The sequence below is a fragment of the Salvelinus sp. IW2-2015 genome, linkage group LG18 (genome assembly GCF_002910315.2).
Source record: "Salvelinus sp. IW2-2015 linkage group LG18, ASM291031v2, whole genome shotgun sequence".
NCBI lineage: Eukaryota > Metazoa > Chordata > Actinopteri > Salmoniformes > Salmonidae > Salvelinus > Salvelinus sp. IW2-2015.
Window position 1 is genome coordinate 56556976 of NC_036858.1, and position 15652 is coordinate 56572627.

Consider the following 15652-nt stretch of genomic DNA (forward strand, 5'->3'; position numbering starts at 1 on the left):
TTGAACACAATAAACCTGTAGCCGACTGCAGAGAATGGAGACGGAGTGTTCTGTCACACACACACGATTTTATGGGCCCAATTCCGCTGATCCACGCTCGGAACGCCACACTGATAAAGAGTGATATAATGGCCGTTACATCCCGCTCTATTCCGCCTAAAGTAGATTAAATGCAGCTTTAAATTATTCCAAGAAATCCAGACACCACACTTCCGCTACAGGATTTTTTTCATTTTTCATATTTAAGAGGGGAGAGGAAAGGAAGGAGGAGAAAGAAGACCAGTGGAGAGAAGGAGGGAAGGAGGGATGGAGAAGGTGAGGGAGGTACTATAGGTTGTTTTGTAAGTAAAGCTGGGATATATTTCCTGTGGTATTCTCCCTGCATCTTCAGGTAGGAATGGTGGACGCACGCACCACACATAAATCGCACTCCTCCACCTGGATGCACATGGGACTGCAGAGGCATATCGTATCGTTTAGGAACTTGGCAAACTTTACTGGCATGTTTTAAGATGACTCGAGACTTAACATGCTATCACATCAGACAGCCAGCCGGTCGCCCCAGCCACACACACAAGAAAAGTGGCTACTGTGTGTGTGTGTGTGTGTTGTTGTGTGGTGTGTGTGTGGGTGTGTGTGTGTGTGTGTGTGTGTGTGTGTGTGTGTGTGTGTGTGTGTGGTGTGTGTGTGTGTGTTGGTGTGTGTGTGTGTGTGTTGTGTGTGTGTGTGTGTGTGTGTGCGTACCTACGTACACACGTTCACGTGCAACATCTAGGGGTTAGGGTTGAGAATCAGTGGAGTTGGAGGTTGCTCTGAGTTAAAGGGTGGGGTTTGACTGAGAGGTAGGTTAGAGGTGGGGGAGGAGAGCGGAGGAGAGGAGAGGGGAGGAGAGCGGGGGAGAGGAGAGAGGAGGAGAGGGGATGGGGGCAGAGGACGGCAGGAAAGGAGAGGAAAGGAGAGCGGAGGGAGGGAGGGGAGGAGAGCAGAGGACGGAGGAGAGGGGAGGAAAGGAGAGCAGAGGGACGAGAGGGGAGGAGAAGGTAGGAGAGGGAGGAGAGCAAGAGGAGAGGAGCAGGAGAAGAGAGGGGAGGAGAGCAGAGGATGGGAGCAGAGGGGAGGAGAGCGGAGGAGAAAGGAGGGAGAGAAAGAGAGAAGAAATTAAAAAGAGATAGATGGCTTCTCTGTGTCAGGGCTGTTATTTAGAGCTTGGCAGTAAAGCTGTCTTGGAATGAACAGATTTCAGTCTAATGAGCAGAAAGGAGCGCAGGTAAAGACACCAGGCAGTCTCAGCACTTTCTCTAAATGAAAGCAGACTCTTCGACAAAACACACACACACACACAACACACAACACACACACACACACACACACACACACACACACACACACACACCACACACCACACACACACACACACACACACACACACACACACACACACACACACACACACAGGTTTATGCATCATTACTCATACTCATTAATTGCAGAGAATGCACAAAACCCCACACATACCTGCATGATCACATGATCAACTCAACAGCAACAGAATGAGAGAGAAAAAGAGAGACGGCGAGAAAGAGAAAGAAGAAAGAAAGAGAGAGAGAGAAAACTAGAGACAGAAAGAGAGAGGAGAGAGAGAGAGAGAGAGAGAGAGAGAGAGGAAGGAGAGCGACAGCGAGATCTGCAGATTTTGGGCTCTAGTTTGGAGCCTGTATAGTCTGTAGGCCTATCGTGTACTCTTTGTGTGAGTCTGATATTGTGTATAGTCTGTTCGCCAGATAGTCTTTAGGGCCAAGTATAGTTGTACTCTGATAGTAATGTGTTGTATTGTAGTGTAGTGTTTGCATGAGTGGAGTTTTACCTGCATACAATTCAGGACCATAGACAGCTCCCACCATGGGGTTCAGCTTCCAGCCTATAGAAAACACACAGGGAGCGGTAGACTAACGTTAGCTTAGCATCCTATTCACTTAGACTAACAGTAGCTTAGCATCCCATTCACTTAGACTGACGTTAGCTTAGCATCCCATTCACTTAGACTGACGTTAGCTTAGCATCACAAAACATATCTTTTTTTTATTTAGCAGACACTCTCCTTCTGTGTAGCATGGTGCTCTCCTTCTGTGTAGCATGGTTCTCTCCTTCTGTGTAGCATGGTGCGGTGGTGGGAGGAGTGAGGGATAATAAAAGACAAGTGGAGAGCCAGAGGAGAAGAGAAGTGTGGTGGTGTGGTCCAGTGACAGTGACGGATGGCGAGCCGTTCAGGCCTCATTCTCTCTGTCTGCACCACTCTAACCCTCCTACAATGGAGGGATGTAGGAGTGGGTGGAGGATGAGAGGAGTGCTGACATGTCTGGCTGATTCATTCCTGGCCTCGTCTCTCTCCTCCATCTCTAACTTCCCCTCTCTCTCTCTCTCTCTCTCTCTCTCGATTTCTCTCTCTCTCTCAGGCTGATCACAAAAATTAGACTGCTATTTCAGACGTTTGTAAAGGTCCTGAGAACGTCGATATATGCCTTCTTCGGCGCTGACAAAAAAAAAGGAAAAAAAAGAAATTGCCCACCACTGGGCACGAAATCATGATGCACAAAGTCAGAATACACTGCTTAGACCACTACACCTCCACAGTTCCCAACGTGCTAGCAAGTCGCGAGAATACTTGACGATATCTGATGGTAATAGTGCCTCGTTGTGTATTATTTAATTTTAAGCCGTCCCCAAACCATAACCCTAACCTTAACCACTCCAAATGAATATCTAAACTTAACCCTTTGAGTTGTGCCTGTTTTAACTCTGTAACCACGTGGAATTAACCCTGTAACCATGTGGAATTATTGCGTCAAAAATACGTTCATCCATAATACGTTGAATTTCAAAGGGAAACTATGAGATCTTGTTGCTCTCTCTCCCATCAACATGAATGAGTGTCAGAGAGAGAGAGCGAGACAAACCTTAAAACCCTTTCAGAATGAGCCCTGACTTTTTATTTGCTCCATCCACTCATCCACTCACTCCTCCTCACCAAATTCACTTTTCTCCCCCTCCCAACACTCTATCTCCTCCTTCTCTCCTTATGGTCGAACCAATTCCCCTTTCCCTCTTTGTTCTTATTATATTAGGAGATTTTAAGAGATGGTCCCTGTATCATCTCCTAGCTGAGAGGCAAGTCATGCTTAAGGCCAGATGGAATCAGCAGAGGCAAAGTTTCCAAAAACCCTCCAGAAATGATTTCAAATGAAGAACGTCTTGCGGAATTAAAATAAAAATCAAATCACCAAAACAACCAAATAGCCTTCTTTAAAAAAAGTATTATAATAATTAACAACCTGAGTTGCTGCAGTCATGGCCCTGATCATGGTTTAGTCATCATAGAGTCTGGGTCACTGAATACGTATTACATCATCAGTTTAGTAAATATAGTAAATATAGCCTCTGATCTGTCTAATCTGTCTGTATAAAGCACCAATGTCTGTCTGTCTGTGGTATTGAGATGGAAGGAGGAAAGGACGGAGGAGGTGGAGAAAAGAAGAAGTGGGTAGGAGGAAGTAGGGAGGAGGTAAAGGAAGAGGAGGGAAGGATGAAGGGGATGTGTGAGAAGTAGAGGAAGAAAGAGGAGGATAAGGGACCAGCTTACCGTTTGTGTAAGGGTTTGACACCTTTTTGTTTGTCATTACTCTTGCTGTTGCGTTGTTGACCTGTGTTCAGCAATAGAGATTAGACAGTTAGAAGGATACCACACACACACACACACAACAACACACACACACACCACACACACACACACACACACCACACACACACACACACACACACACACACACACACACACACACACACACAGCAAATTTGAGATCAGAATTTTTACACCCACAGTGTTAAATGTAATAGTTTCTTGGAATTATATTGTGACCCACCGAAATACTGTTAAACTAACACTTTTCAAGGTGTTCACAAACTAGCATCACTAGAGTGTTAGTCCTAACACACATGGGTGTTGCAAATTCCGACTTCAATTAACACTTTATTAGAGTTGATGCTGTTACACTTTCTCCGTGTTAGGGAAAAACACATTGTAGTGTTAGAGTATTTTTAGGGGAGGGTGTTCTTTTAGCGTTTCAGGTTGTATAACCATATTTCCAGCATGCCTTTCAAGTGAATGTGAGTGTATACCCAACCATGACTGTATTTGTTAGTGATAAAGAAATGGTTGAATTCGAAACTTCAATTTAGAATCCTTCACCAAGTGATTGTCTAAGTGAATGTTTTTAAGCATTTTCTGACCATAATGAGGGTGATGTATGTCTCATGGTAACAGTAGACTGCAAGTCACAGTTTGTTTGTGAAATGAACTTAATTGAGTAACAACAAACCAAGCAGTGTTGAATCGCTGTGATTAAAAATAACACTTAATTTATTCACCACATGTGGGTCAATTTTATCCCACTGGTGTTAACCCCCTAGAATCATCACTCAGATTATGATCCTCACACTTTTTACCTTAAGGAAAAATTCCACCAATATCTTTTTGGTATTTGTTCATTAGTCCATTGTTGACTTTAGCCCCAAAATGTTTTCCAAATATGAATCATATGGGGATGATTTTTGTATTTTGAAAGTTACATATCTTGAAAACTTGATATTCTGACAAGCAAACTTTTGGGACTTTATCAAACAATGGACTTAAGAGCCCACACACAACACACACACACACACACACACACACACACCACACACACACACACACACACACACACACACAACTACACACACACACACACACACACACACACACACACACACACACACACACACACACACACACAACCCCCCCAACTGCACATCAGAGCATCATTCTTGCAGGCTCATAATATAGTTACAAGCCTGGTTAGCAAACCATGCAGCAAGACATGGTTAGAATAATATATCACCAGCATCATATGAACCAAAAACCTAAGTTAAAATCCTCTTAGATGTCTGAGCTTTAGTCTTCTTCTAAAGGAACCAGTATCCATTTTCTGCAAACATCTCTATCAATCACTTAGGGGCCTCTCATTCTAAACAGAAATGTTAAAGTTCGTTTTTTTCTCTCTCTCTCTGAGGTTGCTGAGGGAAAAACAGCTCACCCTCTCGCCCTGTCCCTGGCAGCATCGAGTTGAGTTTAGCATGTTTTCCTAGCTTGCCTTGTTAGCGTTTCCCTTGGCTGCTAATTAGTGCTAATGGCTTTCATTTCCAATGGGCCAGCAGAGGTCATTTACCTTGAGGCTACGCTAGGCTATGCTAACGTTACCGTAGCCCGTGTCTGATGTGATGTATGGGCCCAGGTATTGTTTATACATTACATAGATTATCTTAATGGGGGCGGAAGGACGACGGACGTGAAAAAACATGCTGAGAGAGGGGGAGAGAAAGAGAGATATATATAGAGACTAGGTAAGTAAGTGAGAGAGAGAGCGAAAGAGCGAGCGAAAGAACGAGCGAGAGAGAGAGAAATAACGTCTATATTTTTTGCCCTGGGGTGTGTAATATAAGCGGGGGTGTTTTGGATAAACAAGTGGGATTTAAAGCAACGTTGGCAGCACTTTGATACCCAGCGATTGAGTTAATTTAAACATGAGCCGGAGATGGAGAGAGAGCATGTGTACGTGTATTGAGAACAGCAAGAGCGAGGACTTCAAACTGGCGCATACATCAACCTCAAGTTTGTGGGGATCTGAGTGTTCTGCTCTGCTCCTTCAGTATCAAACACATTCTGATCTAATACACATGCCCCTGGTAAACACACACACACACACATGCATGCAGAAGACACATGTAAAGACGCACACACGTGCGCAGACACACGCACACTTACGGCTCAGAGTTCAGCATTCAGCATGCAGCGATCAAGGTGCAGCAGGCAGAGGGAGAGAAGGATGGTGGAGGAGGAGAGAAGAGGGGGTGGTAGGCAAGCACCGTCAGGCAGAGGGAGAGAAGGATGGTGGAGGAGGGAGAAGAGGGGGTGGTAAAAGCACCGTCAGGCTAGAGGGAGAGAAGGATGGTGGAGGAGGAGAGAAGAGGGGGGGTAGGCAAGCACCGTCAGGCAGGGAGAGAGAGGGATGGTGGAGGAGGAGAGAAGAGGGGGTGGTTAGGCAAGCACCGTCAGGAAGAGGGAGAGAAGGATGGTGGAGGAGGAGAGAAGAGGGGTGGTAGGCAAGCACCGTCAGGCAGAGGGAGAGAAGGTTGGTGAGGAGGAGAGAAGAGGGGTGGTAGGCAAGCACCGTCAGGCAGAGGGGAGAAGGATGGTGGAGGAGGAGAGAAGAGGGGGTGTAGGCAAGCACCGTCAGGCAGAGGGAGAGAAGGATGGTGGGGAGGAGAAAGAGGGGGTGGTAGGCAGCCCGTCAGGCAGAGGGAGAGAAGGATGGTGGAGGAGGAGAGAAGAAGGGGGTGTAGGCAAGCACGTCAGGCAGAGGGAGAGAAGGATGGTGGAGGAGGAGAGAAGAGGGGTGGTAGGCAAGCACCGTCAGGCAGAGGAGAGAAGGATGGTGAGGAGGAGAGAAGAGGGGGTGGTAGGCAAGCACCGTCAGGCAGAGGGAGAGAAGATGGTGGAGGAGGAGAGAAGAGGGGGTGGTAGGCAAGCACCGTCAGGCGAGGGAGAGAAGGATGGTGGAGGAGGAGAGAAGAGGGGGTGGTAGGCAAGCACCGTAGGCAGAGGGAGAGAAGGATGGTGAGGAGGAGAGAAGAGGGGGTGGTAGGAAAGCACCGTCAGGCAGAGGGAGAGAAGGATGGTGGAGGAGGAGAGAAGAGGGGGTGGTAGGCAAGCACCGTCAGGCAGAGGGAGAGAAGGATGGTGGAGGAGGAGAGAAGAGGGGGTGGTAGGCAAGCACCGTCAGGCAGAGGGAGAGAAGGATGGTGGAGGAGGAGAGAAGAGGGGTGGTAGGCAAGCACCGTCAGGCAGAGGGAGAGAAGGATGGTGGGAGGAGGAGAGAAGAGGGGGTGGTAGGCAAGCACCGTCAGGCAGAGGAGAGAAGGATGGTTGGAGGAGGAGAGAAGAGGGGGTGGTAGGCAAGCACCGTCAGGCAGAGGGAGAGAAGGATGGTGGAGGAGGAGAGAAGGAGGGGGTGTAGGCAACCCGTCAGGCAGAGGGAGAGGGATGGTGGAGGAGAGAGAAGAGGGGGTGGTAGGCAAGCACCGTCAGGCAGAGGGAGAGAAGGATGGTGGAGGAGGAGAGAAGGGGGGGTGTAGGCAAGCACCGTCAGGCAAGGGAGAGAAGGATGGTGGAGAGGGAAGAAGAGGGGGTGTAGGCAAGCACCGTCAGGCAGAGGGAGAGAAGGATGGTGGAGGAGGAGAGAGAGGGGTGGTAGGCAAGCACCGTCAGGCAGAGGAGAGAAGGATGGTGGGGGAGGAGAGAAGAGGGGTGGTAGCAAGCACCGTCAGGCAGAGGAGAGAAAGGATGTGTGGAGGAGGAGAGAAGAGGGGGGTAGGCAGCACCGTCAGGCAGAGGGAGAGAAGGATGGTGGAGGAGGAGAGAAGAGGGGGTGGTAGGCAAGCACCGTCAGGCAGAGGGAGAGAAGGATGGTGGAGGAGGAGAGAAGAGGGGGTGGTAGACAAGCACCGTCAGGCAGAGGGAGAGAAGGATGGTGGAGGAGAGAAGAAGAGGGGGTGGTAGGCAGAGCACCGTCAGGCAGAGGGAGAGAAGGATGGTGGAGGAGGAGAGAAGAGGGGGTGGTAGGCAAGCACCGTCAGGCAGAGGGAGAGAAGGTGGTGGAGGAGGAGAGAAGAGGGGGTGGTAGGCAAGCACCGTCAGGCAGAGGGAGAGAAGGATGGTGGAGGAGGAGAGAAGAGGGGGTGGTAGGCAAGCACGTCAGGCAGAGGAGAGAAGGATGGTGGAGGAGGAGAGAAGAGGGGGTGGTAGGCAAGCACCGTCAGGCAGAGGGAGAGAAGGATGGTGGAGGAGGAGAGAGAGGGGGTGGTAGGCAAGCACCGTCAGGCAGAGGAGAGAGAGAACGGGAGGGAGGAAGGAAGGGGCTGAGTAGAGGGAAAAGAGGCACCTCTATTTTGCCGTCTCTACGATTGTACCATTTAGTTTCTCCCGCGCACGGTCCGCATCTGCCCTCGTTTCAAATGTTAAACACCAAACCCTGAAGATCACCAGGAACGGAGAGAAAAAGGAGAGGGGGAAGATAGATAGAGGGAAAGAGAGAGCGGAAGAAGAGGGAAATAAGCAGGATGATATAAGAGAGAGAAAAGGAAGAAGAAATAACACATGGTACAAGGTAAGTATCAGGAAGAGAAAGGGAGTATTCAGCAGAAGAGAGTATGTGAGCAGGTTAGTGAATCTTGAGAAACACACAGTCAGAGTTGTGCTGAAGAGGAGAAGCTGAAAAAACTAACACAGCATTCAGAACCAAACCTGATACACTCCAGCTCCCAACACAACTATATGTGTGTGTATGTGTGCGTACACACGTTTGTTTACCAGGTGATGCACATTCACTTATAAACAGTCTTGTGTGTATGTGTGTGTTAGTGTGAGAGAGATCTTTATTCCAGAGGTTTCTGACAGTACATTAAAAAAAACATTTTGTTAAGGATCAGTTAGACATACTGTAATTGAATTAGTGGAGGGAGCGAAAGCCTGCTGACACACAACACACGCACGCACGCCGCACGCCGCACACGCACGCACGCACGCACGCAACACACACACACACACCACACACACACACACACACACACACACACACCACACACACACACACACACACACACAACACCACACACACACACCACACACACACACACACACACACACACACACACACACACACAACCACACACACACACAGTGTGGGCGCTATGGGAGAGGGGACAGGTGCTACACACTGGGCCTCACACAGCTTGTACAGGAGGCCCAGCTCACTCAGGGAGCCTTGAGAATACTACACAGCAAATTCTCTAGTGTACATTCTGCAATGTAAAAATGTTATAATTTTACATTGAAAGTGTTGAGTCTCTGGACCCATACAGACATTGGAACAGTGTTAAATTAACAAGGCTTAGCGTAAAGTTTTATTCAAATATTTCCCAGAGTTCAAGTAAATTGTAGAGTTACCACCCATGACTGTATTTCTTAGCAACAGAGAGATAGCCTTCGCGGGAAGTAGTTTTTGGGTGCAGATATTTTCTTCTTTTTTTGTGGGGGCTGAAAAAGTGTTTGTCTGTGCTACTGCTGGTTATATCGGTCCCTGCTAATACAGGACTAGTAAAGGCCAAGTTCACAACTTTTGAGAGAATTAAAAAATATATATTAATATTTGTTATTTATATGATTTTTTTCAGCAGCTATGAACAGAGACATGATTGTTGCATTCAGCTCCGAAGCAGCTGAATAGGTACTTCGAAGCAGCTGAATAGGTACTTCGAAGCAGCTGAATAGGTACTTCGAAGCAGTGTGCCGATGCTTGTATCACTTTATCAGAAGCACATGATCAATGTTTTGTCAAACAACCACCTGATTGGTTTGGTATTGGTTTCGGTAAAAGACAAAAAAGCTACCCTGCATAGCATGTGCGACGTCATCTATAATAAGTTGGCTGTTCTAAGTTATTTTGACCAGCATGTGTCACTACTGTACAACGTGTTGATCAAAGCCTCGCGTAATTAGCCTTTTTTCAACACAATTGGCTGGAAATACTCAATGCTTCAGGAAGCTTAATTTTCCCATCACTAGCAAATATGTTATCATAAAAAAAACAGACTTATTTGACACAATATCATACGGATTTCACAATGTCTTATTTTGAGAAACTAGTTTTACCCTAATACACGGGCCTGAAACTCATACACAAAACCACACCCAACATTATCATATTTCCCTGCATGCTCTATTGCGCGTAATTTTTTTTAAAATGAGTTTGTTTTGATATATATGTTTGTGCGTGTACATTAATTGATTAACCTTATGCTGCACAAAGATAAATAACATACATTTTTCTAAACTAATCCAATCAGTTAGTTCGATTTTTTTGCACTCGTTACTGAAATGTTTGTTCCAGTGTAAATGCCTTAGCTAGTCTCCGCACAATGTTCCTAACCCTGACATTCATTCTGAATACAAATTCCAACTGTTGGATAGCATAACTCTGTCTGGATTCCAATAGGAGTTACACATCACTTTATAAATCAGCATAATGGGTTGTTAAATTCAACATTCCCAGATTTTGCAGAACTCCTGGTTGGATGTTTCCTGGAAATGGAACCAGCATTTATGGAAAATCTCTGAATTTTGCAACCCCCACTTGCAGGCCTGAGGTATGAACTGGGGTTCAATTAAGTACCTATTGCTATATGTACAAAGGATGACCTTACAGGGTACCACTACAGCGCCAAGTGTTTGTTCACCTTTAGGAACAAATCTAAACCCATGTTTTTTGAGCGTAATACAATTGCTTGAAAGTCATGGTTTACAGGCCACATCAGGTCTGCAAGTCAAATTATGGTGGCTTTTTTAAAATTATTATTATTATTATTTTTTTTACAATTTACTCGAAAGGCAAGGCACTCTGGGAAATGTTTCAATAAGGCTTTACACTAAGTAGTAAGTTGATTTAACACTGTGTTGATTTAACACTCTCAGTGTAATTTTGTAAAAAGAAAAAAATTCACTGGAGAATTTGCTGTGTAGGCCTGATCCTGAAGCTCACTCAGGAGGCCCAGCTCAGTAAGGGGGCCATGAGAGCCCTAGGCCTGACGGTGCAGCCCATGTGCAGGACACACACATTGCAGCGGGGAGTTATGGTGGGAGCTAGGAGAGTTAACTGGGTCTGGGTATGAGAGCCATTAGATATGGCTGGTGAACAGCATGTTGGACAAGACAAGCCCCCAGCCCTCCAAGTCCTTTTAGCCTATGTCTATATCCCAAACAGCACCTTAATACCTATTTAGTGCACTACTTTTGACCAGTACCCATAGCACTAGAGAAATAGGGTGTCATTTGGGACATAGCCTATACACCCTGTACATCCTGTGCTGGTAGGGCCCTGTAATTAATTGCCTTGGTAGATAATGTGTGTGAACCGGGCGCTTCCCACTGCGGCGTGATCCTGTATAGGGGATCCCAGCCTATACTGCCTGATGCAAATAACACACAACTAATACATTGAAAGTGGGATTTGATGGCAAAATTAATCATTTTCACATTTTGTGCATGCTGCAAGTTCGCCCTCTCTCTGAGTCTACTGTTTGTTTTTATTTTTATCATGCACAAGTAATTAGCTTACACGAAGAGAGAGAGAGAGGAGTGGGCATTCTTCAAAGAGTGAAAACATATTGAATGCAAATTGAGAGAGCTTCTTATGGAAATAGAATGTTTATTCATGCTAAGCTGTGTTAATTTCATGGTGAGCAGAAGGAAAGGATTGTGGGTAGTGGAATAACACAACCTGTGTTTGCCATGGATATCTTAGATACTTCTTCTGGAATTAGATAAATAATCAGGAATTGTTTTCCGGTTCCTTTGGGGAAAAGGGTGTTTCGTAATTATCCTTCTACATAGATGGTGCAGAAAATACAGACACATTTTTTTTTAGGTTTGCAAATGTGTAAAAAAGAAAGAAAGAAAAAGACCTGTCTAAATGTACTTTCTGACAAATCTTGTTTGAGAAGTGAGTATTACTGTACCATGGAGTGGTAAGGAGGGGAGTTGGGAGATTCATACTGCTCAGTAAGTCAGGATTAAAACTGTCAGCATGAAGCTTACTGGACAAGCTGTATGTATGGAAACGAGGCAAGTGTCAGTACTGAGCTAAATGGCAGCGTGGTACTGTATGTCACAATGTATGGCAGGAGAGTACAATAGGGAACGTTGCCTGAAGGCAGAGGAGCCAAAGAAAAGCCAAGTAATTATTACACTGAGGAGGTAGGGACCTGGGGAGAGAGGGATGAAGAGAAGGAGAGAGAGCGAGAGAGGGAGAGAGAGAGAGAAATTAAGTGACACTAGTTATGGCACACTTACCTTGGAACCTCGCTCGTTAAAAATTATTTCCACGTCTAAAATCTTCCCAAATTGCTGCAGAGAGAGAGAGAGGGGGGAGGAAGAGTATGAGAAAAGAGTAGAAGGGAGAAAGAGACAGGAGAGTGAAAGAGAGAGAGAGAGAGAGAGAGGAAGAGGGGGGGGAGTAAGGGCATTAAAAGGTTAGAGGGGAGAAAGAGACATGAGAGGAGCGAAGCGAGAGAGAGAGGGGAGGAAGAGACAGGAGAGAGAGAGAGAGAGAGAGAGAGAGAGAGAGAGAGAGAGAGGGGAAGAGTATGAGAAAAGGGTAGAGGGGAGAAAGAGACAGGAGAGAGAAAGAGAGAGAAGAGAAAATCATTAGAACATGTCACATTTGGCAGGAGTTTCGACCGGTTGGTTGCAGCATTGGCACGCTCCGTTACACAGTGAACCCAAACCTAATAAAAAGCACACAGCACCATACACCTCGAACACTGCTAAAACTAGACTGCAAAGGTCAAACACTCATCCCCCTGAATTAACAAACTCCTTTCATCTACTAACAATGAGATTAATAAAAAAGCCATTCACTTTTAAATGTTATGTTTCCTTCCCTCTCTCTCTTAATAAAAAGTACACTTATTGTTTTGCGTCACGGCTATGGCTAGAAAGGCAATGTAATGTGAGCTGTAGCGTTAATGAGCATCGGTGTGTAAATCTGCATACTATAGCAAAGCTCTCAGCACGCACCAGTGGTCTTAATGACAGTCATCATCTTGTTTTCTTTCTACTGCCTCTCTCTGTGTTCCCTCCTGATAAAAAGCTATATGAACCTATTTTTAGAGGCCACAAGAACCCTTTCCCAATTAAAAAAAAGAGAGAGATGGAATGGGAAATGAGGAGTGGAGGAGTGGAGGAATGGAGGGAATAGCCCATCAAGGCTAATGATAAACCATACATTTGTTTATTATCTGGGGTGATGAATACGATGGTCGTAATTAGCTGTCATACTGGTCATCATCTCGCCTGGTCACCGGGCGGTTGCCGGCTGGATCCTCTAGGCCGTTATCTGATCCCAATTCTAATGGCAGCAGGAGCAGTCTCCAACTCCCCTCCCCTCTTCTCTCCAACCTCTTCTCCCCAGTCTCTACCTCCCCTCTCCCTTCTCCCCACCCTTTTCTCCCCAGTCTCTACCTCCCCTCTCCCTTCTCCCCACCTTTTTCTCCCCAGTCTTATGGAAATACAGCCACAGCCTTGGTCTCCTCGTAACAAGACCTTGAATCAAGTAGTTGATTTCAATAAATAAATAAACATGGCATCTAATCTGAGGTAGTGCCAGCAGAGCACTGGCAAGGTCACCATCTCACCGTGCTCCACCACACCTCACACCGTATTATCTCCACCTCCTGTAAACGTCCATTGCCTGATGACACGTGAGTGGAGAAGGAGAGTCTCATTTCATACAAGCACATTTTCATCCACGTTCCCTCTCAGTGCTACTTCTCTTCGACTGCCTTCAGACCTTTTAGAGAGAGGACACGAGAGAGGACACGAGAGAAGACACGAGAGAGGACACGAGAAAGGACACGAGAGAGGACACGAGAGAGGACACGAGAGAGGACACGAGAGTGGACATGAGAGTGGACATGAGAGTAGACATGAGAGAGGACATGAGAGTGGACATGAGAGAGGACATGAGAGTGGACATGAGAGAGGACATGAGAGTGGACATGAGAGAGGACATGAGAGAGGACATGAGAGAGGACATGAGAGAGGACATGAGAGAGGAAGCAAGACATAGAGAGAAGCGGCTGCATCAACAACCTTCAACCAACTCCAATCCACGCGTAACACACTGCTGCTGCCGCAAGGCAGGGCCCAACAGGTTTGCGATTCCTGAACATTATGGACAACAGAGAGTGCTGTGCGATTGCCCTACATACGGACAACAGAGAAGGTCTGTGCATTGCCCCTGATACATACGACAACAGAGAGGCTGTCGCGATGCCTGTGACATACGGACAACATGAGAGTCTGTGCGATTGCCTTACATACGCGACAACAAGAGGTCTGCGATGCCTGTACATACGGACAAACAGAGAGGTCTTGTGCGATGGCCCTTGTTACATAACGGACACAGAGAGGTTTTGCGATGGCCCTGTACATACGGAAACAGAGAGGTTCGTGCGATGCCCTGTACATACGGACAACAGAGAGGTCTGTGCGATGCCCTGTACATACGGACAACAGGAGGTCTGTTGCGATCGCCATGTACATACGGACAACAGAGAGGTCTTTGCGATGGCCGCTGTACATACGGAAACAGAGAGGTCTGGCGATGCCCTGTACATACGGACAACAGAGAGTCTGTGCGATGCCCTGTACATACGGACACAGAGAGGTCTGTGCGATGCCCTGTAATACGGACAACAGAGAGGTCTGTGCGATGCCCTGTACATACGGACAACAGAGAGGTCTGTTGCGATGCCCTGTACATACGGACAACAGAGAGGTCTGTGCGATGCCCGTCATACGGACAACAGAGAGGTCTGTGCGATGCCCTGTACATACGGACAACAGAGAGTCTGTGCATGCCTGTACATACGGACAACAGAGAGGGGAGTAGTGCTGCAGAGCGATTTGGCAGGAGGAAGAGAGAAAAGTGCCCCTGTTTTGGCCTGCCAGCCATCTAACTGCAGATAATCGAAATAAGAAAAACCACACGGACCTCCGAGTGGCTCATCACGCTCTAGTGACTCCTTTGGTGGGCTGGCACCTGCAACACATTTGATGCAGCTGGCTTCCGGTTAAGGCGGGCGGATGATAAGAGGCGCGGTTTGCGGGTCATGTTTCGGATGACACATGACTCTATTTCGCCTCTCCCGAGTCCGTTGGGGAGTTGCAACGATGAGCAAGATCTTAATTGGATTATCATGAAAAAGGGTACATTTATTAATATTTTTTAAACACGTCCCAGTTAACAACTGATTGTATGTCTCCCTCACTTCTCTTTTCCACCTTCATGTCCCTCTCCGCCCCTCTCTTTTCACTTCCATGTCCCTCTCCGCCCCTCTCCTTCTTCTTCCCCAAAAGGACAAAAACACATAATTGGTGGTCGGCTGTGTGTGTGTGAGAGGCGTTTTAACTGGGCTTTAAGGCGGGCGAGTGGAAGACTGTGGGATCATTAGAGACACAGCAGAATGAAAGAAAACCTCCACTCTTCCTAATGACTGGGATGAAAGCAACGGTTAATTGTTGTCTACAATGGACACGTTATTTCATTCTAACTAATTACCTTGTCAGATGAAGGGAGGGATGGAGAGAGAGAGGCCGAGAGGCTGTGTATCAGGTTGCATGGACACACATGCACACACACACACACATACACGCATGGCACACACACACACACACAGCCTTGTCCCGCCTTACTCAGCAGAAGCGCAAGCTCAATGGAATTGATCACCTGGTTGACTGGAAGAGAGACGATGGAGAGAGAGAGAGAGAGAGAGAGAGAGAGAGAGAGAGAGAGAGAGAGAGAGAGAGAGAGAGAGAGAGAGAATAGAGAAGAGAGGGCGAGAGAGAGAGGGCAGAGATGAGAGAGAGAGAGAGAGAGAGAGAGAGAGAGAGAGAGAGAATAGAGAGAGAGAGAGAGAGAGAGAGAGAGAGAGAGAGATAGAAAGC

At 46.8% G+C, this 15652-nt stretch overlaps 1 pseudogene; it reads right to left on the reverse strand.

Moving 5' to 3' along the window:
* LOC111977964 (RNA binding protein fox-1 homolog 3-like) overlaps window positions 1–15652 on the reverse strand; it is a 736610-nt pseudogene that overhangs the window by 16658 nt on the left and 704300 nt on the right.